This window comes from Aythya ferina (genome assembly GCF_964211825.1).
Source record: "Aythya ferina genome assembly, chromosome: 2".
NCBI classification, from domain to species: Eukaryota; Metazoa; Chordata; class Aves; order Anseriformes; family Anatidae; genus Aythya; species Aythya ferina.
Genome location: NC_140297.1, coordinates 121,443,735 through 121,467,275, shown reverse-complemented (window position 1 = coordinate 121,467,275; position 23,541 = coordinate 121,443,735). Strand labels below are relative to the sequence as shown.

General features: G+C 42.8%; 1 protein-coding gene and 1 long non-coding RNA gene across 4 annotated transcripts in view; both read right to left on the bottom strand.

Annotated features, from left to right (window-relative positions):
* FAM110B (family with sequence similarity 110 member B) overlaps positions 1 to 10,312 on the bottom strand; it is a 108,163-nt gene extending 97,851 nt beyond the window's left edge. For 2 of the 3 annotated variants that reach the window (XM_084509975.1, XM_084509973.1), the window contains exon 1: positions 10,170 to 10,312. The gene's annotated coding sequence lies outside the window, so the exon portion shown is untranslated. The remainder of the gene's footprint in view (positions 1 to 10,169) is intronic. The other variant, XM_084509979.1, reaches the window with a different exon arrangement.
* A 1,276-nt stretch (positions 10,313 to 11,588) lies between these two features.
* LOC311431948 lies at positions 11,589 to 12,829 on the bottom strand. Its single transcript, XR_014689722.1, has 3 exons — positions 12,717 to 12,829; positions 12,567 to 12,597; positions 11,589 to 11,932 (listed from the first exon to the last, which is right to left on the bottom strand). It is a non-coding gene; the product is annotated as an uncharacterized lncRNA (long non-coding RNA).
* Positions 12,830 to 23,541: the final 10,712 nt, after the last annotated feature.

Here is a 23,541-nt window from a genome sequence, read left to right as displayed (position 1 = left end):
TGAAGGGCAATAGTAAACACCAGACAGACAACTGATACAAAACAGAGTTCATGTCAACAAGCAAACCATCTCCTTGCCTTCCTGTCCCACTTGGACCACAGCAGTGGGCGCTGCGATTCCACTGCAGGATTACCAGCTGCAAATGCCCCCAGGCATTTTGGATATCAGTCTTGGACCGTTCTGTCTCCAACACCTACGCAAAGGAAAAGGTTGAGGAAAATGCTCCTGCTCCTGCAACAAAATGGGAACACACGGCATCAGGAGAGGGAGCGTGGGTCCATGGGGTGGACAGGTCCTCCACCCATCAGCTCCACCGATTCCCTCTGACCAAAACACGTAATACTATTGTGATATCCAACTAAGATATAAACTAAGCCTACTGCAGTTAGCAGCATTTGGTTAGTACGATACATGATGCAGTGAAGTGCACGCGGGAGGTGGAGCATGAGGATCTGATTTCAAGAAGGGGCTGTGTGCCTTATAAAAAAAATCTTTTCAGTACCAGCGATGCAGAAATAATATGGAAAACAAATTAGTCCAGTCCACCAATCTGAACAGCACCATTTGATACCTTCACTGCAGTTCTCAGGTAATGAAAGCTTAGAGGGAGAAATTTTATCTCTTATTGAACTCAGTGTCACTGGGGGACAGGGCCTCTCCTCATGCATTTTGCCTCTTGCATTTTGGGCCGTGTAATGAAAACATCACTGCTGCTTAGCCAGCAAAGCACGAGTAGATTCAGCTTCCATGCCCCCAAAGCCTCTAATTCTCCGGTCTAGCCTTCATGAAGAGCACTTAGAAACGAGTGAAATATAAGATGAATGGCCATATAGCTATCTCCACATACACCACAAGCAGTACGGATGCTACTTCAGAAGGCACTGTGGCCTCACAGTTCCCCTTCTGGACACCAGAAAGATAAGCAAGTGTACCTGAGGGGTCAGGATGTAAAAACAAGCCTGGGAAGTAACGTGTCTTCAACATCCTGCTACGGACAAGCCTATTGCAATGACACAGCTGTTTCAGGAGCGTGCAGGATCAAAGTTACAGGAGTACACGGTTTGTGAATACGTTTAATCCTAGTACACGCTGTAAGCATCCACTTAATTTGGGGTCACAGCACAGACAGAGGCAATGCAGGGTGCATACTGAGGAAGTTTCAAGCAAAGCCCAAGAACTGCCTGAGATGTGAAGAGATGCTAGGTAAGGTACACCCTGTTCTCCATACAACACTTACAAAAGTGTCCTTTAGGTCAGCCCTATGCCATGGTTTTAGCGCAATGTCTGACTTCTTCCTACTCAACAGGACATAAGCCATTACCTCCAGGCCTTAAGTGAGACCTCCTTATTTTTTCACATTCTACTTGGACAATTTTCCTTCATCCTTGATCCCTCCAGCCCCTATAACAACACAGGTGATTGAGGATAGTAGGCCACTGACGCAATTTTGCATTTTTATCACATTTAGGGGAAAATACGCTGCAATAATCTTGTTCTCTCTGAGCATTCCTGCTCTTTAGTGTATGTTCTGAATAAAGCCTATCCAGGCAAGTTACCAGGGCAATATTTCATATACTTCTTGGTGCCCATGGTTCATTCTCTTACCTGCTAATGGTTCCTGTCAGTTGCCAGGTTCCTAGATCAGTAAAGGGTAATTCACACACCTGGCTACTGTTAACAGCTGTCTTGTGAAAATTAGGATGGCTGGCTTCACAAGCCCAGCCACAGCACCAGAACAGCCCAAAAATGTTGAACCATGAGGTTTTTGGGTGGTAGCAGGTTCCAAATAAATAAATCAGAAAGGCCAAAAGAGAGCATTTGATTTTCCATTTTGCAGAGTTCTTTGAAATGCCACTTCTAAAGTCCCCTCCCCACCAGTGAGGGGCCTAAGAAGCTCCAAGAAAGGTACACAGCAAATTTTTGCCCCGAGTGCTCCTGATTTTACACTTGCTGAGTGAAATCCATATGTCTCTTTGTGTGCATTTCTGCAATTGCACTTTTTAATTCATTAAGATGAGAAATCACTTCCTCTATGCAATCTGCTACTATTCAGATAGCAAAACATTGTGATGTCTGGTAGCAGGCTTGCTGTTTTTGGCTTTAGGAGGTTTTTTCCCCCCCCCTCTTCCTGTGAGAGGAAAGATTTTCCCAAAGGATTTAAGTGATTTCATAAAACAAATGTAAAAACAAAGACACTTTTGTTTAAGGACTGCAAGTTTTGTTTTGTTTTAAGGGGGATGGAGAGGGAAGGAAGAGAGAAGTGACACTGATCATCTTTCAATTAAACAGAAAAAAACACAGATCACATTCCTAAAATAGAAACTTTTTGATAGCACAAGCTTGCTGTAATAAGGAGCTCATCAGAAAAAGAAAAAATCAAGTTAACATTGGTTTCTAAAAATACACATTTTGTTTATGACAATCACAAGTGAATACCTGAAACCATTATAGCAAAGATCAGAGGAAAACATTTTCTCGCCAAATCTGCGTGCTTACATTGTGCATTCCTATACGCTCTGCTTCATTAGAGCCAGTTTCTTCTTTCCCTCACAGTCTACCAAACAGGAAGAAAGGGAGAAAAGAAAAAAAAAAAAAAGGCTGAAATGTGTGACTTTAAACACACAAAGATTTTGGAGACTCAGTTCAGCTACAACTACGAAAGCTTAACCTAATATATGTAATTTCATTTATGCAATTACGACCCAATACTATAATGGGAGTAATCCCCTGTACTTGCACAGCAAACATTGTACAAAAGGGGACAACAGTAACAGTAAAGGAAGAATTAATGAAAGCATCAGAAAGCCTTCAGCAAAGCTTGTGTTGTGTTCTTGCAAGAAACCTTCCTATCTGCAAGTGCTCCCAAAGCACCTACACAAACACGCTGCAGAAATGCCTGGTGTTACCAAAATGGGGCTCTAGTTTCTCACTAGTAGACATTAGTTAATGGAATGAATTAGATTTATCATCAAGTCACTAAACATTGTATAAAGTCCTATTACGTAGAAAACTCCCACAGCCGCAAATGATCTTCAGTGCAAAAATGACATCTGTACAACTGGAGCGAAAGCAAGCCATAAATTCCCATTCACTCTGCCTACCATTTCAACTCACTCAGGAATGTCACTCACTGCAATTATCATTCAGCATCTAGAAGTAACTCACTGGGAAAACTCAGCAGCAATATACTTCGGCAATATTACAAGCTCAGAAAGGCAAAACAACTCAGATAATAAGAATCTTGCAATTAAACACAACACACAAGTGAAATCTATCATGATTTAACTACTCATACAAACACGACTGATTTATCTAAACAAAGCCTCATAGAAGTATGTGCCTGCATGGGAAGTGACAAGATGTTCTTAATTAAGAAAGAAGCAGGTCAAAAAACACTGGGGGTGGACAGGAGAAATAACAGTCTGCCAAACAAACCACAGAAACATTACTATACGTATACACACACACACATTTAAAATGCATGTTATCATCTCAGAGTGCTCACCCAACCATTCCCTAAATTATTTTCCCACAACCTCATTGAAGCTGCACATACATGCATATATCCCAGCATGCACAAACACACGAGGAACAGTTTCATTTCCAGTGGCCCACTGACCTCCCAAAGGGTAACGTGCCCTGATTAAGTTGTCAAACAGAAAAAGACAACAACATACAAAGGTCATCACAACTCCAAAGGTCTGGGTTCTCTGGGTAGTTATAGCGTGTAGAGGTACTGGACAAAGACAACAACACTGCTACCAATCATCCTTTCAAAAGGAAAGGACACTTTTTCAGCCCTTGTTTGCATGCACACACACACCATGTGGAAATGGGGAAGCAAGAGGCCAGTGAGTGCTGGGAGGCTGCAGAACAACTTCTTTCCCCTTTCTTCTTCCCACAATTCTTCTCTTTTCCTTTGCTTTGTTTCTGAACTATGCAAAGCGCCATGTAATCTGCAGATGCTCACGCCTAAAAAGACCTCTTACAGTTTGCTGTAAGGTTCTGCTTTGTTCTCTCCCCTGCAGTACCGTCTTCATTCAGATACGTTCTCCTGAATAGTGCAACCCCAACCAGCTAATGGATATCCCAGTTACATCACAGTGATGAATAAAACATGAGCTTTCCAATTTAATTCGAACACGAGTCACTGTGCATACAGAGTTCAAGTGTGAGAAAAGCATTTGTCCACCATTTCCCTATTCACCCAGTTTGTTCATTCAGTCTTTCCATAATTCTCATTTTGTCAATCACATTCTCTCCAGTGTTCTCCAGCTTGTGCACCTTCACCATCTCTTTAAACCACTTCCTCCTTGCTCCAGTCCATTTCACTGCTTCCCAGCCTGACCATGCTTGCCATGACCACTCAGTTCCTTGACCCATTAACAACATCAATAAGGGTATTTCTTTCCACTTGCTTGAGCTGCAGACAATACTGGATGCGGCCATTATCTTCCCTGTCCAATAAAGTCATCAAACATTTCCTCCCATTTCTTAATGCAGACTTTTCCAAGACCTCAAATTGTTACAGGAAGTTATTGGAGTGATTTTGTTGTTTCAAGAGCCCAACAAAGCATCAGGAGATGTGTGCTCTGCTCTCTGAACTTCTAGAGACTGTTCAAGTTACACTCTCCTTTATAAATCAGAAATAATAACATATCCACCTCATCCATTAGCATCTGGAACACGAAGACTGACGATGAAAGACACTACACAAATGCAAAGCGTAGCCCTAGTCTCATCTTTTTTAATGATACACCCAACACTCGCATAAAAGAGCAACAAGAGCAGATGAAAAAAAAATCACAATAAACGAATAGCCTAATAATACATGCTAAAAGCTACCGAGACAATAAATTCAACTTTCCCTGGGATTGTTAAATTATTCTTTTGATGGCTCAACACAATCTTTTCACGTTTATTTCCTATGGGGGACGCCAACACATTGAACTCATTACACAACTCCTCTTGAGGAGAGGGGAGAAAAAAAAAAAAAAGGAAAAAACACGTGCATCTAAAACAAACATTAAAAACCTGAACTATGAAATTTTAGGTAGACTAGGCTAGGAAGGAGCTTGCAGATGGATATTTCTAAAGGAAGTTAGACACCTGCCTTATAAATTCAAAACAAACAGACACAAAGCAGTATCAAGACACTGATCTTGCTTTGATGTAGAAACACTCTCAAAGCATCTTACTTTTTTTTAAATGATTCTTCTAAAGGCACATCCGCACAAATGACATTCGTCTTCCTTTTTGAAGAGTCCTCTTGAAGCTTCCAGAAGTTTGACTGTGCATACAAAGCCCAGCCATGGGAGAGCTTATAAATGGGCAGACCCTAATGCTCTGGTAGAGATCAAAGCCAACACGGTGGGGCCTTCAAATCACACACTCATTAAGCTCATTAAGCTTTCTGTGAGGTACAGAGCTTTTCAGTTTGTACCAGACAAGCCCTCAGCTGAGTTTAGACTACAGAAAGCATGCATGAGGTATCTGAGCTGGCACATCTCATACCTCAACATGCTCCTGGTGGTTAGGTCACGCTGGTCTTTGCATAGCTCAGCACCAGGCCTGGGTCAGGTACTACCCCATGAAGTAAAGCCATAGATGAGCACACGTCCTCCTGGCTGGGAGCCACATCACCCACTGCACCAGGATCTGCCCGAGCCCCCTCCCAGGCAATGTCTCCATCCCTGTGCTCACTGGAGCATAGAATGGCTTGGGTTGGAAGGGACCTTAAAGCCCACCTAATTCCAACCCCTTCCACTAGACCAGGTTGCTAAACCACGAGTTTTACCTGCTAGCGCTTCCATTCACCATCAAGTGAATGGACTATACCTACTCCCCAAAAATAAGCATTTCTGCTCATCGTGCCTCCTTCATGGAAGTGTCTTCTATTTGTGTTGATTAGCGGTGAGGACTGAAGCACCAAAGTTATGGCAACTTCAGTTACCTGAGCTGCGTAGCTCTTCAGCAACCACATGCAAAGTTGAACACAAACTAGGACTTAACAGAAGGGAAGCTGGGCAGGCATCCCAAATCCAATAGTTGGGAAACTCATTCTGGTTTTCAGTGAACGTGTACTCTAACATTCATTCAACAAGTCATCCTCTTGTAGGACCAGCTTTTAATCCAAAACTACAGATGAACTTCAGTTTATGACCTTTCCAGTTCTCTAAGAATTTGCCCCAGGGAATTTATAAGCAGATGCTATCTTCCCTCTCTGCCCTTACTAAGCTACACAAGCCAGCACAGCTGAAGTTCTAGCCTCCTGTCTAACTCCAAACTATTCATGCCACATCATCCTTTTAGCCTGGACGCCCCTGTAAACATTCCACCAGGATTTTATCTTTTCTGAACAGAAGTGATCAGAACAGCATACAATATTTGACATGAAATCTCTCCAGCGCCTTGCATAACTTCCCTATCTTCATTGAAGAGATCTCAGTGAGGATCGCATTTTCTTTCACTTCGTGTCCAGCATCAGAGTCCATCCCTGCTTGACTACAGCATTTGGGCCTTTTCCTCCAGGCCTCCTTTCAGGGATGACTGCCAACTGACAGCAGATATGTTGTTAATAATCACTCAGCAGATAATTTGTCTTTTAGAGCTATTTAACATCCTGTCATTCATATTGCTTCAGTCATCACAGACATCCAATTCCTCCTGTGCAACAATCCAACTTTTCTCAGTGCTGACTGGGCTTCCTAACTTCACCTCATCAGCAATCACCCCTAGCACAGTTCTCTTACCCCAGATGAAGGAAAAGGAGCAGCCCTCCAGCAACACCTCCCCAGAGCAGTAACTCCTCTAACCATGCAGCTAAAGTCACAATTTTTCTCCTTTGGGCTGCTTACCATTCTTTAGCCATTCCCACATTTCCAATTCAGTCATTTTCACTGTAGCACCATAGTGCTCATGTTGAACCGAAATCTTCTACTCCTTTTGTCTAAGACATCCAGTATTTATCCAGCAATAATACAACTTTAGTCTTCCATGACCTAATTGTGGCAAATCCATGATGCATTTTATCCTGTTTTCCACTTATCTTTGTATATTTAATTGCTTTTTTCTATTCCAAATTTGTTCTAAATCCTTGAATATCATTAAGACTAGAGCAAAGAGTGTGAATGGATTTCATTCTCCTCTCCTTTTAAAGCAAATACAAGTATAATTGTTTTGCTATATTGCTATCACCACCACTACACCCAAGTTGATAGACAAACAACTTTTTTTTTTTAGCCTGGCTCTGAAGGAGTTGGAACAGAGTGCCAGAGTCCTAAAGCAGAGAGACTCTTTGCTTCCTTAGCTTGAAAATATTAAATCTGGAAGCTAGTACAAAATCTACTTTTGTTACTTCTGTATGTCACCCTGTTTTTCTCCTATGTTCAAATACTCTTCCCTATAGAAAACTGGTCAAAACTGGGTAATTTTGAAGATGTCAAAGCCACTTCAGCTACAGCCTGGTCCTCACAATATCACAACCAACTTCTTGTTTCCTCTTTTTGTCTTCTCCCCTGTTCATCTTAAATTTCTTTGTGCTCTTGTTTTTGGCAATTCATAGTCTATCCCTGTAGTTTCTGCTCTCTGATGGTCAATCCTCCACTTCATTTTATACAGGCTTTCTGGTAACTTGTGGTATCCTTCCCAATGTACTTAGTATTGCAGCAAGGTCTGCAGCCCCTCTTGGCAAACTTTTCATCCTGCTCAAAATGCAGCTTCTAAGTAGATGTACCTTTCATTTAAGACAGTCCAAGCACCTTTTTTTTTTTTTTTTAATAATAAAAAAAGAAACCTGAAACTCCTGTAGTCCAGTGGACTTCACAAACCAGTTCCTCTAACTTCTCCGAACTTGCCCTTCTGAAATAGAACCTCCTTGAAACAAAGCCAGTTTACAGCTGACATATATTTATCCTTCAGTTTAATTTAAAATGATTAACTTGTGGCTAGTTAACACATACGCCTTAGGTCCTGCAGAACAGAGCCGTAATCTAGCACTGGGAAGCAAGATCCAGTGTCAGCCACGGAGACATTCCAGAACCAGAGTTCAAAGATACAGTGTCCAGCTCTGGGCAGGCTGCAAATATGAGCCTTAGTTTACTGTGCATTCCACTACAATTAATGGTCAAAATCCACCTGATGATACTTCAATCTACCAATATCCACTGCATGTCACCGCTTGGAAACCTACTTGCAAAAGCACTCTGCACAGAAATCTTCCTTTTGTACACTGCACACCATATCTCAAATAGGTCCTGTGCCTCTGAGCAACCAAAACACGCTTGCCAGGCCACGTTTTATTCATTAAATGAATGTCACCCTTTCAGATTTTGGAGCATAACATGAACTTTTAGTTGAAAACAACCTCATACAAGACTGTGCCTGACTGAGCACCTCCAGCTACAACCCTCGGTCACTCAGCTCAGATGCACCACCAGTCCACCAGGAGCTGGGAAGGAGGGCGCTGCTCGCCATGTGCTACAGCAGGACATGGAAAGAAAACTGCTCTGGTAAAGTGACAGCAAATAGTCTTTGGTGGAAAAACACCACTTCTCTCTTGGCTTTAACTTGTGATACAGTTTTCTCATAATCAACAGGGATGCCCTGGCATGAGGGCAGCTCAGACTTTTCCTCTGATGTATCAAGCTTGCTGGCATGGACCATCAGTTCTATCAAGGCAATAAAACATGCTAAAAAGCACATTCCTGATATACCTGGTACAGATGGGAAATTCAGTATTGTGGCATGACCTATCAACCATCAAGACTGATTGCTGACCCATATAAAATGGGTCTGTGTGAGGGCACACAGCTCTGCCAGCTCTCCCAGCCCCAAAACAGGCCATGGCAAGGACAACCTGCTGGCCCCAAAGGTCCACTGGTGGTCTCTACACCCACCACCACCCAAAGCCACATCTCCTCAGAGAGCAGATTCACATTGATGCTGCTCTCACCACCATCCCACCAGCTCAAGGCAAGGCTTTGCAGAAGCAGGGTACTTGCCCACCCATGGGACAGAGGAGCACGGCTCCCGAAAAGCAGCTGTGTTAGTCCCCGCCAGCGAATAATGCAACGCTTTCTACTCCAGAAGTGCTTAGAAGTGTTTTGTTTCGTTAATTCTAGGTCGGTTGCGTGCATGGGTGGCATGGATTACACTGACCCTTTTAGAGCTCTAAACATTTTTAAGTAAGTAGGACACTTCACACTAGACACAAGGCACGCTGTACACCCACCACACACCAAGAACAACCAGCAGGCTTTATGGGCAGGACCAAGAACGAGCTGCTTTATAAAGCATGGTCCTTATGGCACATAAATATGGATGCAAAATGAGCTGTAAGCGCCAATTCGGACCCAGCACAACATTAAATCAATACGGGCATTTTGGAGGAGAGCGAGGCTGAACTGAAGTGACCCCTGCAAAGCCACCCACCGAACCAGCGGCAGATTTAAAAGACAGCACAGGCATTTACAGGCGAGCGATAGAAGGCCCGTGGCAAAGATAAAAGCCGTCTTCCTGCTTAAAAGCACAATAGCCGTGTCATTTCAAGCACAAAGGACACGCTTCATCCTCAAATATCTGGGCGCTGGAGCTGCAGATTTCACATACAGGCAAGGAGCAGCACGCACACTACAGCAACTCGGGGTTAAGTAAACCAACGACAACACTGCACGGGAGGCGTTGAGTTGACAATGCTGGGTTTTGGGAAGTTTTCACCTTCCCTGCCCTGAAGGTGCCGTACACACAGGACCCCGGGACCCCGATAGCTCCAGCGCCTTCCCTCGCTGTGAGAGGCGCAGCGCTGTGTCCGGGAGGGAGGAGGAGGAGGAATGGCCACTACACCTTTCGGAGCAGCCTCCTCTCTCCCCTCCGAAGCCTCCTCTGGGTCAGGGCAGCCCTTTTCCCCCAGCCCGTCCCTCCCGGGCCATGCCACGAGCGAGGCATTTCGGCAGAGCCCGGCCCCGAGGTGCGGGCACGGAGCCGGCTCCGCTCCGCCGCCGGGCACGGCGAGCCCCCCGCCCGCTCCCCGCCGCCCGCGGGGGGTCCAGAGCGGGGAAGAAAGAAGGGGGGAGGCGCCGGGTTCAGCCCCGAGCCCCGGGCCCCGCCGATAGCACGGCAGAGCCCGGTACAGCACGGCACGGCACGGCTCGGCACGGCACAGCCCTTACCGTCCTCGCGGAGCCTCCCGGCGAGGAGCGAGGCGAAGCCGCGGGGAAGAGCGGGGAGCCGGGGCCGAGGAAGCCGCCGCCGCCGCCAGCAGCAGAAGGAGGAGGAGGAGGAGGAGGAGGATCGGCAGCGGAGGGGAGGAGACGGGGGGCGGGGGAGCCGGGTGGCTGGCACCCGCCCGCCCGCCGCTTCCTCCCAGCGCGGGGCCGGGCCGGGCTGTGCCGGGCCGCCCTCACGGCACCGAGCGGCCCCGCCGCCGCCTTTGTTCGGCTGAAAGAGGCAGGGAGACAGGGGAGGAACGCCCCGACAGACCCCGGGTCTGCCCCGACAGACCCCGCTCACCTGGGCCGAGGGGTGCTCGGCACCCTGCCTGCCCTGAAGGCAGCCCGCACGCAGCCTGGTTGTGCCCGAGCAGCAGGCTGGGGGCTCCCTTCCTAATTGTGGTTCCTCCCCTCTTTTTGTGAAGGCAAGATTCCTGGTATTGTGCCCTTGGCAGCTACCAACAACTATAAGATGACTTCAGATGCACCTTTATCCCATCATCTAGGTGCACAGGTTTTCTTTCAAACACTGCCACTCATTTGCCTATCCAGTGTACAATCCAGTTGCCTGCTGAGCACTGAGGTACCTTGTGAAAATACATCTTAAATACATCTTTTCATGGTGCTCCATCACTTGTTCCTTAAACCCACTGCAGGCTCTCCCACCCCTCATTTAAGCTTTTCAGATACTCGAGTACTTAAGGTACACACTGTCCCATCACACCAGTTAAAGTGGTAGAAAGGGGAGGACCTTCCCTTCTCCACTTCCCCCTTAAAAGAGACAAACTCTTGCATGAGGCCTTCTCCAAAGGGCACTTAGAGGCTTCCATCATCTGAACAGAAGCAGTTCAACCTACAGGACCACCTACAAAGTGAACTTTTAAGAAACTAGTGATGAAACAGAACTAGACTATCCCAGGTTTTTAAGACCAGGAGGATTCTTGGCAGCCTTCCTTTTAAAGCTCTTTCCCCTGATGCTCATTAGGAGCCCCATTAGTACACGATGGCACCTGGGAGTCCTCAGTGCTTGCCTGGAGCACAGTGGCCTCTGCTCCCGGTGGTGCAAGGGTCAGGATAGCACAAGGCTTTTGGTGCCAAGCCAGTTCACGTTGTTCGGCACTAACTGAAGTCACTTGGACACTCCATGGGCTCTTCAGACAACAGGCTATGATCAGCTCTCACCCCAAAATTATCTGTGAGGTGTCTGTTGCAAGGCATAGGTGTGTGGGGAAGGAAGGGAATGTGAAGCATATATATATATATATATATATATATATATATATACACACACACATATATATGTGTGTATATATATATAAAGAAGCAGGACTGATATCCTCCTGAACATTGAGGAAAAAAAAAAAAAAAAAAGAAAAAGTGTGAAAATACAATACAATTTAATAAACGTGGAAAAGCCTGCCCAAGCAATCAGGCAGCCTTAAACAAAGCCAATGTGCTGGAGGCATAAGCTACATCATATATCCCTGATGCTGCCAAGACCTGCTTGCTGTGTTACTTGCTGGGGATAGGAGCCAACCACCGGCCCCGCAGGCTGTGCTGAAGGGAGTCCCTGCCATGCAACGGGACACGCATCTGTCACATGCTCAGCATGCAGGCACCCCTCCTCGTGTGAGCAGTTTTCACAGGACGTGTATCTCGTCCTTCACTCTTCAGACGGGGTGGCTGCACTGGCGGAGGAATAGGTAAATGCAGCTCTCCCCATTCTACGTGAAAAATCAGGTGACGTATTCCAGTCAGAAGATTCTTGGTCAAAACAGAGGCCTACCACAGTACATACACAGGCCAATACACAAACATTCGTTAAAGATTACTTCTGTTGTGTGCGCCCTCCCTGATGAAACAAAAGCAATGGTGTTGTTTTCTTACACTACCGAGTGGTAACTTTTTCACACCCATGCATCACATGATGGATAGCTTTATTAAATTATGCCACACTGTGCAGCTGCTGCCTCTGGGAAGAAGTATGGAATAATACAATTAATGTCTCACCCTTTAATTTTAATAAAGCTATTAAAGTATTCATTCTCGCCACCAAGATCGGTGACAGCCAAGCCTCTGTCCCTGTAGACAGATGACTAACCCACTAAAGCAGTCAGTGGCTGGAGATCCCCCAGCTGCAAGGCAAGCCGTAGACCTGAGCCATAGACATGAACACCCATGGACTTCACCGCATTGCAAATCCTTTTAATGAAACCAGCACTCTGGCCCCAGGATGATGTTTGAGGGCACCTTAAATTATTATCCTTGCACTCAGAGCTTTGTGTTTTGAGATGCTCTAGCCCCTGATTTACAAGTAGTATCTGAGGCAAGAAACTAATTCTATCAACATGCATGTACCTGATTAAGCTCATCTGATTTAGTAAGACTGCTTAAAAGGAGAAAAATAAAACGTGCATAAGAAAAATTGTTTTCTAGAACTAAGCTGGGAACCTTTGGAGATGAGCGTAAAACTGCCTGGTTCCAGTCTTATTTCTTCTTTACACTTACCTCTGAACAGATAATTATGAAATGAATTAATCTTGTCAGTCCATTAAAGTACTTCACAACCTTCAAAAGGTTTTCAGATACAGAATTTTAAAAATCCAGCTGCTGATCATAACTGCCTTCCTAAGCCCATACTCTTTTACAAGACCAAGAATAAAGACTTTGTCACTCTGATCAGTAGGTTTACTCAGAAACAGATGACCCTGCTTAAAATAAACTTGTGTTAATTAACACAGGTTCTCAAGGTCGTGCTGTAGTGCAGCACAGCTCACCGGTGCAGACGAGCTCTGTCCACCGTAAACGATGCGTTGCTTTTGTTCACACTCCCTGAACCCACCATCAGCAGCAAGTCTGCGTGTCACTGCTGCTTCTGAACCCGAGGCCTGCTTGTGTTCAAAGGGAATTTCAGCTGTATTTTGGCATTGTATGTGCCGTTCACAAAGCAGCAAGCAGAGGGAGGAAGCAGTCACCCGCGGCTGTGTGTAAGGACAACCGAGGATAAAGAAGCTCCATTCTCTCTTGTTAGCTCTCTGGGCCTGGCTGCAGGATGTTTGGGTTTGGGATCTGTTCTGCTTGTGTAAATGCATGCATAATGATCAAAATGCATTTCAAAATTCAGACTGCTGCCTGGATTACTGTGGCACTCATGTTGAATTAGCCCCAGCTGCTCAAGTACTGCTTAACAAAGCTCTCCTCCCTGCCCCTCTGCCCCCTACGCCTGTAGGATGCATTGGCTCTGAGTCCCACCAGTCCACAGACCAGGAGGCGTGAACTGAAACCAGCAGCAGCCTAAAACAGCTGCACCAACAGCATGTATGGTAGTATATTCTGGGTTAAATCCATGAGTAAGATGTGTACGCGGTCTCTGATCCTTGTCCTGGTCTGCCTGCTCAGCCCATCCATCTGCCGCAGCCACACCTGGAGAGCTGGGGGCGAGGCGGCTGGAGAAAATCACAGCTTGAACCATCACAGCTGAATCAGCCAGCCCAAGCTTGAGCATCCCTGAGCTGTAAGTTTAGCACATCCCACTGACTGGTACTTCAGAAAAAAGACAGCTCTCTATCCCTAACCCACAATACATCGAACTGCTGGTGCTAACAAGGTGGTGCAAGACCCTGAAGTCCTATATTTGAGCATTGGGAAGTAGTTTTTGAACTAGTACTACTAGTTACTCATAAAACTAGTAATAGTAGAAAATATTGTATACTCCATGAGCAACATGTCAGTGGGGCTACAAATGCTGTAAGTATTTAGGTGTGCTGGGAAAAATGCTCTCTCGGTATTGTTTGAAATGGGACATAATGGCAAAAGAGAGGCATGAGTCACGCTCAACCATTTTTTGGTGCTCTAATGCCATCATGGTCAAATGAGAAGTGAGCCAGAAAGCCCTTAGCTCCCTGAAACTCTCAGGACTACACAGGAGGACCTACTGTTTTCTTTTCTCTCACTGCATTCTCCCTGTCACTTTGAACGTGACTGTATTTAAGATCCACACAAGGATCAGTTTTGTTCCCAATTTTCTCCACTCTCACCTTGGGCATCACATCCAAGGCTGTTACACTTGTGTTTAATATCTGGTATCAGGAGGTGCGTGGAAGTAACCCCAGCCAAAATGGAGGAACTGAAAGGTGTGAGGACATGACTACGTCACTCAACGTATTGCCTCAGCCCATGCAAGCAGGGAAATAAAGGCGCAGCTGCTCCTTTTCCCTGCATGCGAATGCTTTGGAAACGCAGATCCATTAAAGCTGAGCCAGACAGCTATCAGTTCTTTAATTAGGCTTGTCCTTTTAAGTGCCCCGGGAAAATTATTATAAGAAATACCATACGATTGCCCAAGAACAAATGAGATAGGGTTTTAAACACCCTTTATTACTAACATTGCATAAGCATTCTAACAATCAAATCTAACAGTTCGTTATCATAGATGCAATCCCTTTGGCTTAGCAGTAGCAAGATGAATAGCATGTCATATCTGTTCTCAGCAAATAGCTGCCTGCCTTTGTAAACAAAACTGTCAGGACCGATTCTCCATACACATTTGCAAATTATATCCATTGGTTATGTGTCTTGTGGCGTATTTAAAATATTGGCAGAGGAATGTTACCCACATAACCCTTTCATATCTTACCAGCACCTCAGTGTTGTCAAGGAACAGGCACCTTGGGAACTGTGGCTTGAATTCACCAGTGTGAATACAGGCCTCTGCCTGTATTCACACGAGAAACCTGCTCATTATCTAGTTTACAAACATTCAAACCTAGCATGTAAATGCACTCCGAGAGTGTTTGCTTTGATTACTCCATTAAACAAGAATCACATGGCCTTATACAACATATTTATGTCCTTAACCTGTTACAGGAAGTAAGAAACTTTCAGCTACACCTCTGAACATCAGTTTGCTTTCTGTGTGTGTACCTGCCATTGCAAAACATTTTTGCACTAGCGACGGGTACTTCACTGTGCTCGTCCTCAGCTAAAACCAGTGAGAAGCGTATGTGATATCTTGCCAGTCAGCCCTGCTGTGAAGTTCACAGCCTTGCCTCCTCATCCCAGTGCCAGCATCTTCCTTACTGGCTGGCCCGCAGGAATTCACCTCAATTCTTTGTCTCAATTTAACTGTGTGTGATAGATAACAATATTGCTTCTTTGCAGAGGAGGAGAGCAAATTAGTTAATGTGTGCCCTTTTCTCTGGAAATACACAGTGAGCTATGAGCCTCATATTGTGATTTCAGTCATCCCCAGCCCCTTTGGCATGGTTTTGTGTGTGTGGTTGTTTTTCTTTTTAATTTTAATTAATCTGCATAAAGTGCAGAGAACAAAATTGATCATCACTGACATTTTTAAAAGTAAGAATTCCCTTTTTATGACTTTTCTATGGCAAAAAATCATGTCTATCTCTTTAACAATGGTAACATATCTTAAAATACTGATATTTAAAATACTTATACTGATATTTAAAATAGTTATGTTACAAAGTACTATAATTTTGTTGATTTCACTTACAAAAGTGGGCCTATTTTTCATATAAAAACATCTATCATGCTAATTTTGACATTTTCTGTTAATGATTTGTAATAAAGAAATGTCATTTCAGCAGAGAGTTCTAATTAGTTGCCAGTAACAGAGGATAGTCCTTTGTAATTACAAATTCTGTATGTGAGGAGAGCTGCCTTGTTCTCATTATAAGGACTGAAACCACATAGCATCACATTTCTCGTTATCCTACCAGAGGAATGCAGGAGCAGAGTAATGATTGCATTAGGGAACAGCACATAATAACAGAATCAATAACAGATATAAAATGTGATGACACTAAACTGCGAAGAAAAATCTGCCCATAGCAAAGCCACCACCCTGCTTGCGTTACTCATGTCCCAGTGCAGCTCTCTGGTTGTTGCACAGCTCTTGAACACAAGGGCAGGCGTCTCTTTTCTTCAGATAATCAAGGCAGCCTGGGGAGTGATGGTACCAAGGGAGGCCTGGATCAGAAAGGAGGAGAGAAAGATCCAGCAGGTCCTATAGAATGTAATAAACACCATGGGAGAGGTGCCTTGGAAGTCATTTATCGCCTGTTTCGTGGCTTTCTCCTTTAATTACCAGGAGCTTCAGTGCTCAAGATGAGCAGAGGTTGGTCAATATTGTCAAGTGTGACCAGGTTACAGTGCAGACGGCAAGTTGTGAATAAAGCCAGAAGCTGTGAGGTTCTCACCATTGCTAAAGCAGATCTATTTTTATTTCATATCTTGAAATGCAGCATTAGCTCAGAAACAGCATGGGAACTAGAACAGAGCAGCACACCTTGTGTGCTCAACAATTAAAAATGGTTTGGATTGGAAAAGCATTGATCCAGACAGCAGTGTTTGCTTTTCTGGAAAAAAATAAAAATAATAAAAATAAAAAACATGCTATAGTCCTTTCTAAAGATACATTTACTTAATTTTCTCAGAAAAGAAGGCCAGCTTTACAAGGATCTCAGGAATGGTGAATGAAAGGGAAGGGCTATTAAAACATGAGTGTGAAGTGACTTATATGTAGAAACGAATTATTTATTATTTAAGCAACTATGTTATGTCAAAATAAAGATAAATTATTCATAATGTTTATCTCACGGTATCTATTAAATTTGAACAATTTTATGAGGACAGGCCAAAGTGCTTGCAATCAAAGTAACACACTAACGTAACGAGACAAAATCTCAGTCAAAGGCTGCGTGAAGTCAGACACATGAAACCTCATATTGCTTTTATAGCTATGTACAGTTTTTTGTTTGCTTGTTTATTTTCATTTCATTAACAGACTATCTGAAGGAACAGGTGCCCCTTTCTCAAGAACTTCACCTGTCAGAATTTGTGCTCTGAACCACCTCTTTTCTTTTTTTTTTTTTCCAGTCTACAGGAAGAGGGGGCCAGAAAACCAATGGTTTTAGGCTGCATGAGAGGTTTGACTTCCCCACTGGCCCAGAGCTGGCAGTAAGGCTCCACGCTCTCCCTGTGACCCAGATGGTGCCAGGATGCTGGGCAAGTCGTGGTGATGTCCCTCTGCAGTTAGACAGTCAGAGAGAGCTGAACTGCAAAACTCTGTTTTGCAGAACATGAAACTATCTCACCTTCCATAGCTTGCTTTTTGCTTCTTGCTTGGATTCTCCACCAGGAGCAGCTCCGTACAAGGTGGCCTTATTAATTGTCTAACCTCAAGTGTGCCATGCCTCCTGCCCACATACTCACCCACAGCGTGCTTTTGGTAGACCTCCAGCTGCTTTCCAGGCACTGCTTCCACCCCAGCCCTGCTTTCAGGAGTGCAACAAATGCCCTGGCAGGGACAGATTAGAAAATATCCACCCAAGCTACCACATAGGAGGTGCTCAGAGGGGGCTCGCCACCCCCATTGTTACCAGCTCCTGCTGCTGGAAGTTACATGGCCCACACTTATATAGTGCAGGTGGGTGGTGGCTGTGTCCCTTTCTGTGCTGCCTAATCTGAGAGCTTCTTTTGACAGCTCAGACATGAAAAGATTTTGTTATTTTTTGAAATGTGGTGGTAGAGATGTTATACTCTGGGCCAGAGTGTCAGCGGAGGCTCTGCGGGGACGCACGCATTCGAAGTGACAAGCGGTGAATAACTGACATCAGGCATAAGTAATGGCTGTGTTCTGACTTTGGATGTTATTCTTAAAAACAAAACAAAAAAGAAACACAAGAGTCTGTGAATACAGTCTACATTTGTTAGCCTGAAAGGAGGGAAAGGGGATACAGGAAGAATACAGAAGAAAGAAATGAATAACAAATAAAAAGTAGAAAAAGCAATCAGAAGAAAGCTAGTATAGAGCAAATGGGAGAGGAATGATTAAAAGAGATGATGTAAGTCCATATGACTGGATCAGAACAGATACAGAATTGCAAGAATGTGGGACAGAAATTGAGGATGAAAGCAATCACACCATTACAGATGAAGAAAAAAAAATGAGAAGAGTCACAAAATCGCAGAATTGCAGGGGTTAGAAGGGACCTCAAGAGATAGTTGGGTCCAACCCCCCAAAGAAAGTGTTTGCAAACTTCCTCTGAATTATTGCATACAACCAAAATGACTCCAGCACCCTAGACAATAAGGACTCGGTTTTACAAAACGAGTGTGTGCTGAAGCCCCATCTCCTGTGAGGCATTCTGTTTTGAAGGTTAACAAGAAATTTGTGAAAAGACCTAAAATATAGAGCAGGAGTGGGTGGGGCAGTGGGCATGTGCAGCTTCGAAGCAATTTGGATGGCGATGAAGTTGTACTATAAGACAAATATTATCTTTAACCACCCCAGGAACAATGCCGTTATTTCAGCAATAGAGGAGTTATGCAAGGGAAGACATTTGAATGAACTTGTGGGCTTCTTCCAGTGACTGCAGTGAAGCCGATGACTGTATTTCCATTCAGACATTTCACTTTTCTTTGTTAATCATCTGTAGAACAGAAACGGTGATGAGAGCACTAAGCTGTGAGGGGGTGTGTACTTATGCTGTGTTCTTTCTCCACACACTGCCCATTGTTTTCTTTGAAAGGTGTAATCTAGCAGATTACAAATCTATAAAGTCACTGAAGTATTTTCCAAAAAGGAAATATTTTACGTCAGAAAACCAGAAGGAGAGGTGAGAGGCTCCCAGGACGGGTCAATGGCTGAAGCAGAGCATCAGCTCCCATGTGATGGTCTCATTATCACCCTCAAACAGCATTTTATGTACAAGAGCTGTCAGATAAAACATCACACTTTTTCAACATGCTGAACATAGTAACAGGAGAAGCGTATGCATCAGCATGTTTAGGCATCATGAATCATGGAAGAGCCACAGTGCCCATCCATCAGAAAAAAAAAATACAGCATTTTAAAATCGTGTTTTGGAACTGAAACATCAACGGCCTGCCTTGTGTACTTGGCTGTTCATGGGACTTACTCAACTATACCAGAAAAAGACACATGTTAAATTTTGGGAAAGGGATGGAGCCAAGGCTGTGTACCACAGGGCAGTGACTGCACCCTGCTCTGCTTCCTGAGCAGTCACAGGTGCCAAAGAGCTTCCAAAAAACATTTGCTAGCATTTTCACAGCTGTAAGTGGAAAAAAAGATTTCTGTGCTACTCTTCCTGGTGTTGAATAAATATTTGCTATTTCCTCGGTTCACATGGCCTCTGCAAAAATATGATACGTTAAAGTTTGTAAATAGCAGGGAGGTCTTGGGTAGAAGGCACCACACACAGCTAGGTACATAACACAAGTATTATACACTAAATTAAATAAGGGAGTATTATACTGCTTAACTGGCTGTCATGTGAAAAAAAATAATGTATTTATTTTACACCGAATAGATTATTTGTAGGTATTTGGCAGAAATGGCAATGACTTATGGAATTATCTTTAAAATTGTAAGCAAAATAACTATAAAAGAAAACTTTAAAAAAAAGAAAAAAAGAAAAAAAAAGAAAAAAGGAAGGAAGGAAGGAAGGAAGGAAGGAAGGAAGGAAGGAAGGAAGGAAGGAAGGAAGGAAGGAAGGAGAGAAGGAGATTTCTTTCTTTTCCAGAATTCCTGGATTACTCTTAATGTAATTCCCATCTTTTCAAGTGGGAGATGTTTTATCACAGTTACCGTATCCTGGGTCATCATCAATTTTTCCATTAGCAATGAGGAGATTTTGTTTGAATGAAATGATAGGAATTATTGGTGCATGTGAAGATTCTTTTTTTTTTTTCTTTTTTTTTTTTTTTTTGGTGCATTTTACAACCCGTTGCAAAAGCCTTAATACACTTCACAGCTGCACCAAACCCACTGTGCAATATTTAATGACATATTGCTATTGACTATGCATGGGACTTTACTTACAATCGTAATTCCTAACTCTGCAGTGTTTGTTACAGATACCAAGCCCAGCCTCAGTGCAGAACAGCATCCCTTTTCAGAGATGCCTCAAACTTAATTAATTTTTAGTTCATGCCTTCAGTGATAGACTTCCACTACTGCCCAAGCATTTCCTTGAATTTTGACCAGGTTCATTCAATATTTATAATCTATTAAACATACAGACAGAACACATTTAGCTATTTGGCAATTATTTGTTTGTTGTTAATGCTGTGGATTTAAATTTAAGCATATATTCAAGAGGTACATACATCTTTAAATAGCTTCAGTGCTGCACCAAGGAAAGTTTCTTCAGAGATAAGTAAAATAATTAAGAAGACTGCATACAGCTGATTTCATGGAGAAAAATAAACAAATATTCTTCCCTAATAAAGTTTCTGGCTTTTATTTATTATATGCCTCAATATATTACACTCTACCTTACTTAGTTTTACAAAATTGTTCTTAATATGTTTTATTCATAAAAGAAAGTGTCAGAACTGTGTTGCTAAAACCTTCTGACTCTGAAGCAGGGCCTTCGTGCCACCAAGGGACAGCTCGGGTTTGCACAGTCCAAGTGAAGGACGTGGGGGATGATGTGCTCTGTTCCTTGCCTTTTCATTATATTGGAGGCTGATTTATAGCAACATCTACTTTGTTTTGCTAGAATGGCTTTAAGTATACTGGGCAGGAAACATTGGTGCAACTGTTGAGCATTTAGTCCCCAGTGGGGTTTTGAGAAGCATAAAAATATGGGATTGGTCAATAAGCAAGTGACAAACATTTCTTGGTGCTTTAATTATTCCCTTTCTTGAGCAAAAAGGAATTAGCATTCTGCTCTTACTGTGGTTTGTGCCTTGACTTGATACCCTACTAAAAGAAAATGAAACAAAACTGTTGTGTCAAGATACGGGTCCGAGTTACAAAGTGCTGGTCCAAGACCCCATGACAAATCAAGAGGGAGCAGAAGCTATAAGTCATAAATGTTTCTGTAAACATTGCCCAATACCTTTTTGTTTATGTTATAATAAAAGTTATAATAAAAGTCTCCCTTTCTGATATTTTAAAGTACTGCCATGTTTATTGAACTGATCTCCCTTTTGATTATAAGTAACAACAACCATGTATTTTCAGTATTTCCCTGTGCTCACACAGCCCAGAGCAAGGTGCTGTAAGCAGAGCAGTGTCTCCTAGCCAGGCAGACAGCTGGTCAGAGGGGAATTCATGAAGCTGTTAAAGACTAATGGGACTTCTACTGTCTTCACCCTTTTTTATGTGTCATATTCTGGGGACACTGGATTTTGGTTGCTTCAGTCAAACTGCAGGCAGACATTCCAAGAATGAAGGGGTTCACAAGCATCAAACATATTTCTGCGTCCCTGCTAAGGGGGAGTCCAGTCCATGAGGAATTTCTTGCCACTGTGTGACCCTACCATGGTGCCCTCCTAGTGGATGGTGCATCACAGGGTGTGGTTTGTCCTATTGCTTTGGCACAGGTTAAGAAGTATAAAAACATCAAAATTGGCCATTGACTTCAGCACAGTAGCTGACACATTTCCTTCTGTTTCATGGCACCTTGCCCCATATTTTTTTTGAGTACATTCACTTGAATAAAACAATTATAATATATATATATTTGAAGTTATGACAAAAAAAAAAAAAAAACTTTTTCTGTTATTATATTGTAGATGTAGTGTATATTTAACTTGAAATTTACTTTTGCTAATGATACAGGGTACTCAAAATGCAGTTAGTCCACAGTTTCAACCTTCTGTTTCTGAATCACTGTCCCTCATTACACTACAGATTGCTGCCGTTCATAAGAAACCTTGTATTATAAACAGCTATCCTTCTAGGCCTCGTGTGGCTTTATAGGAAAGCATCTATTCCCTGTGTGTATTCTCTCAACTTTCTTGCCAGATGGTAAACTTGACATTTTGAAGGGTTTCCTTTTTTTTAAACTTCAAAGAATTTTTCACCATTGGCTGTGCAAGAAGGTTTGTTGACTTTAAATAAACTTTTAAATAAAAAACTTCTAATATTAAGTCTTTTCCATTATATGTGCTGGTCATAGGAAGAATGATGGAAACTGTGTCTACCTGAGTTAAGTCTGATCATAAAAAGGCACTAAGTGCAAATCTGTTTGAAACAGTATGCTTTCAAAAAAACCAAAATGTCATTTAATTTTTACAGAGGTTCGTACTAGTTTTGTGTTACTTTTTTTCTGCCCAGTTTCATTTGACCAGAATGGGCTACAGAGTGCATTTGACAGCACAAGGAATTCAGGGCTACCTTGGGACATCATACGAGTTTTTGTTTCTCGAAGGAAAGAATAGAAAACAATCTCTGAGGACACAGTTAATCAGATATAAACCAGCTCTGCCTTCAAGGGAGTCACGTTCAGTAATTACCAGCAAGATTTCTAGCGATGAAAAGACTTCACAGGCCAGACTGTTGGCCTCCTGTATTTTACCCACAGCAGCACCTAAGTATCGCAGTATGGATATATAGGTTCCTACCTCTACAGCCCCATCCTCTAGAAACCCTGTTGATATTTTGCTTTCCTCTTTGTATTCTGTCTCTTCACTAAGTCCCCAGAAGAACTAGAGCAACCCTGTTTCCCTTCTCAAAAACTGTAGCTGTAGCATGGCAGGGAAATCAGGAAATGGGGAAAGTGCTCATTTCTGTATTTTTTAATCACAAGATAGTAAGTAATGCTTTATACAACAGCAGCTAATATACTCATATTTTATTGTCTTTCAAAGCTTGAAGATTTATTTTATTTTATTTTATTTTTTTTAGAAACTGCTGCATGAGCCCAAGACTCATTGACTCATAGGTGAGGTGCACGGTAGATTTTCTACTTGGAAATTAAAAAAAAAAATATATTAAAAGGTATGAGTCCAAGTAAAATGACAAATTCTGAAAATTTTACTATGGAACAAAAAAGAGGTATTTATGAGATTAATGCACTTCTCATAACATACCGTAATTCTGCTGGGAAATTATAAGAAATATGAATTCTATAAAGTTGTAAACAACAGAAATTGCAATTGTTATACAGCTAAACAAATTCTTCCCATATAAATTTATTTCCAACATAATATACAGTATATTTGGTTTGTAAGTAAACAAAAGTGATGCATGTGCATGCTACGAGTCATATATTCAGCTAGATTAAAAAATAATAAATGGAATATGCAAATAATGCGTAAAATATTCACTAACAAGATTTTTTTTCATTTATAGTGTGACTGTATATTATATAGATCATCATTAAACATTCACTGTTCAATAACGTGAAGAAAGAAAAATCAGCAGATCAAAATGAAACCATACTTGCATGCTTCACTGGAAGCTCCTGTTTCAATAAACTAGCTCTGAGAGTTAATGAATATACTTTCTCCTTATCTGAAACATTAATCTGATACTTGTTTTAGAAGTATTTGGGGG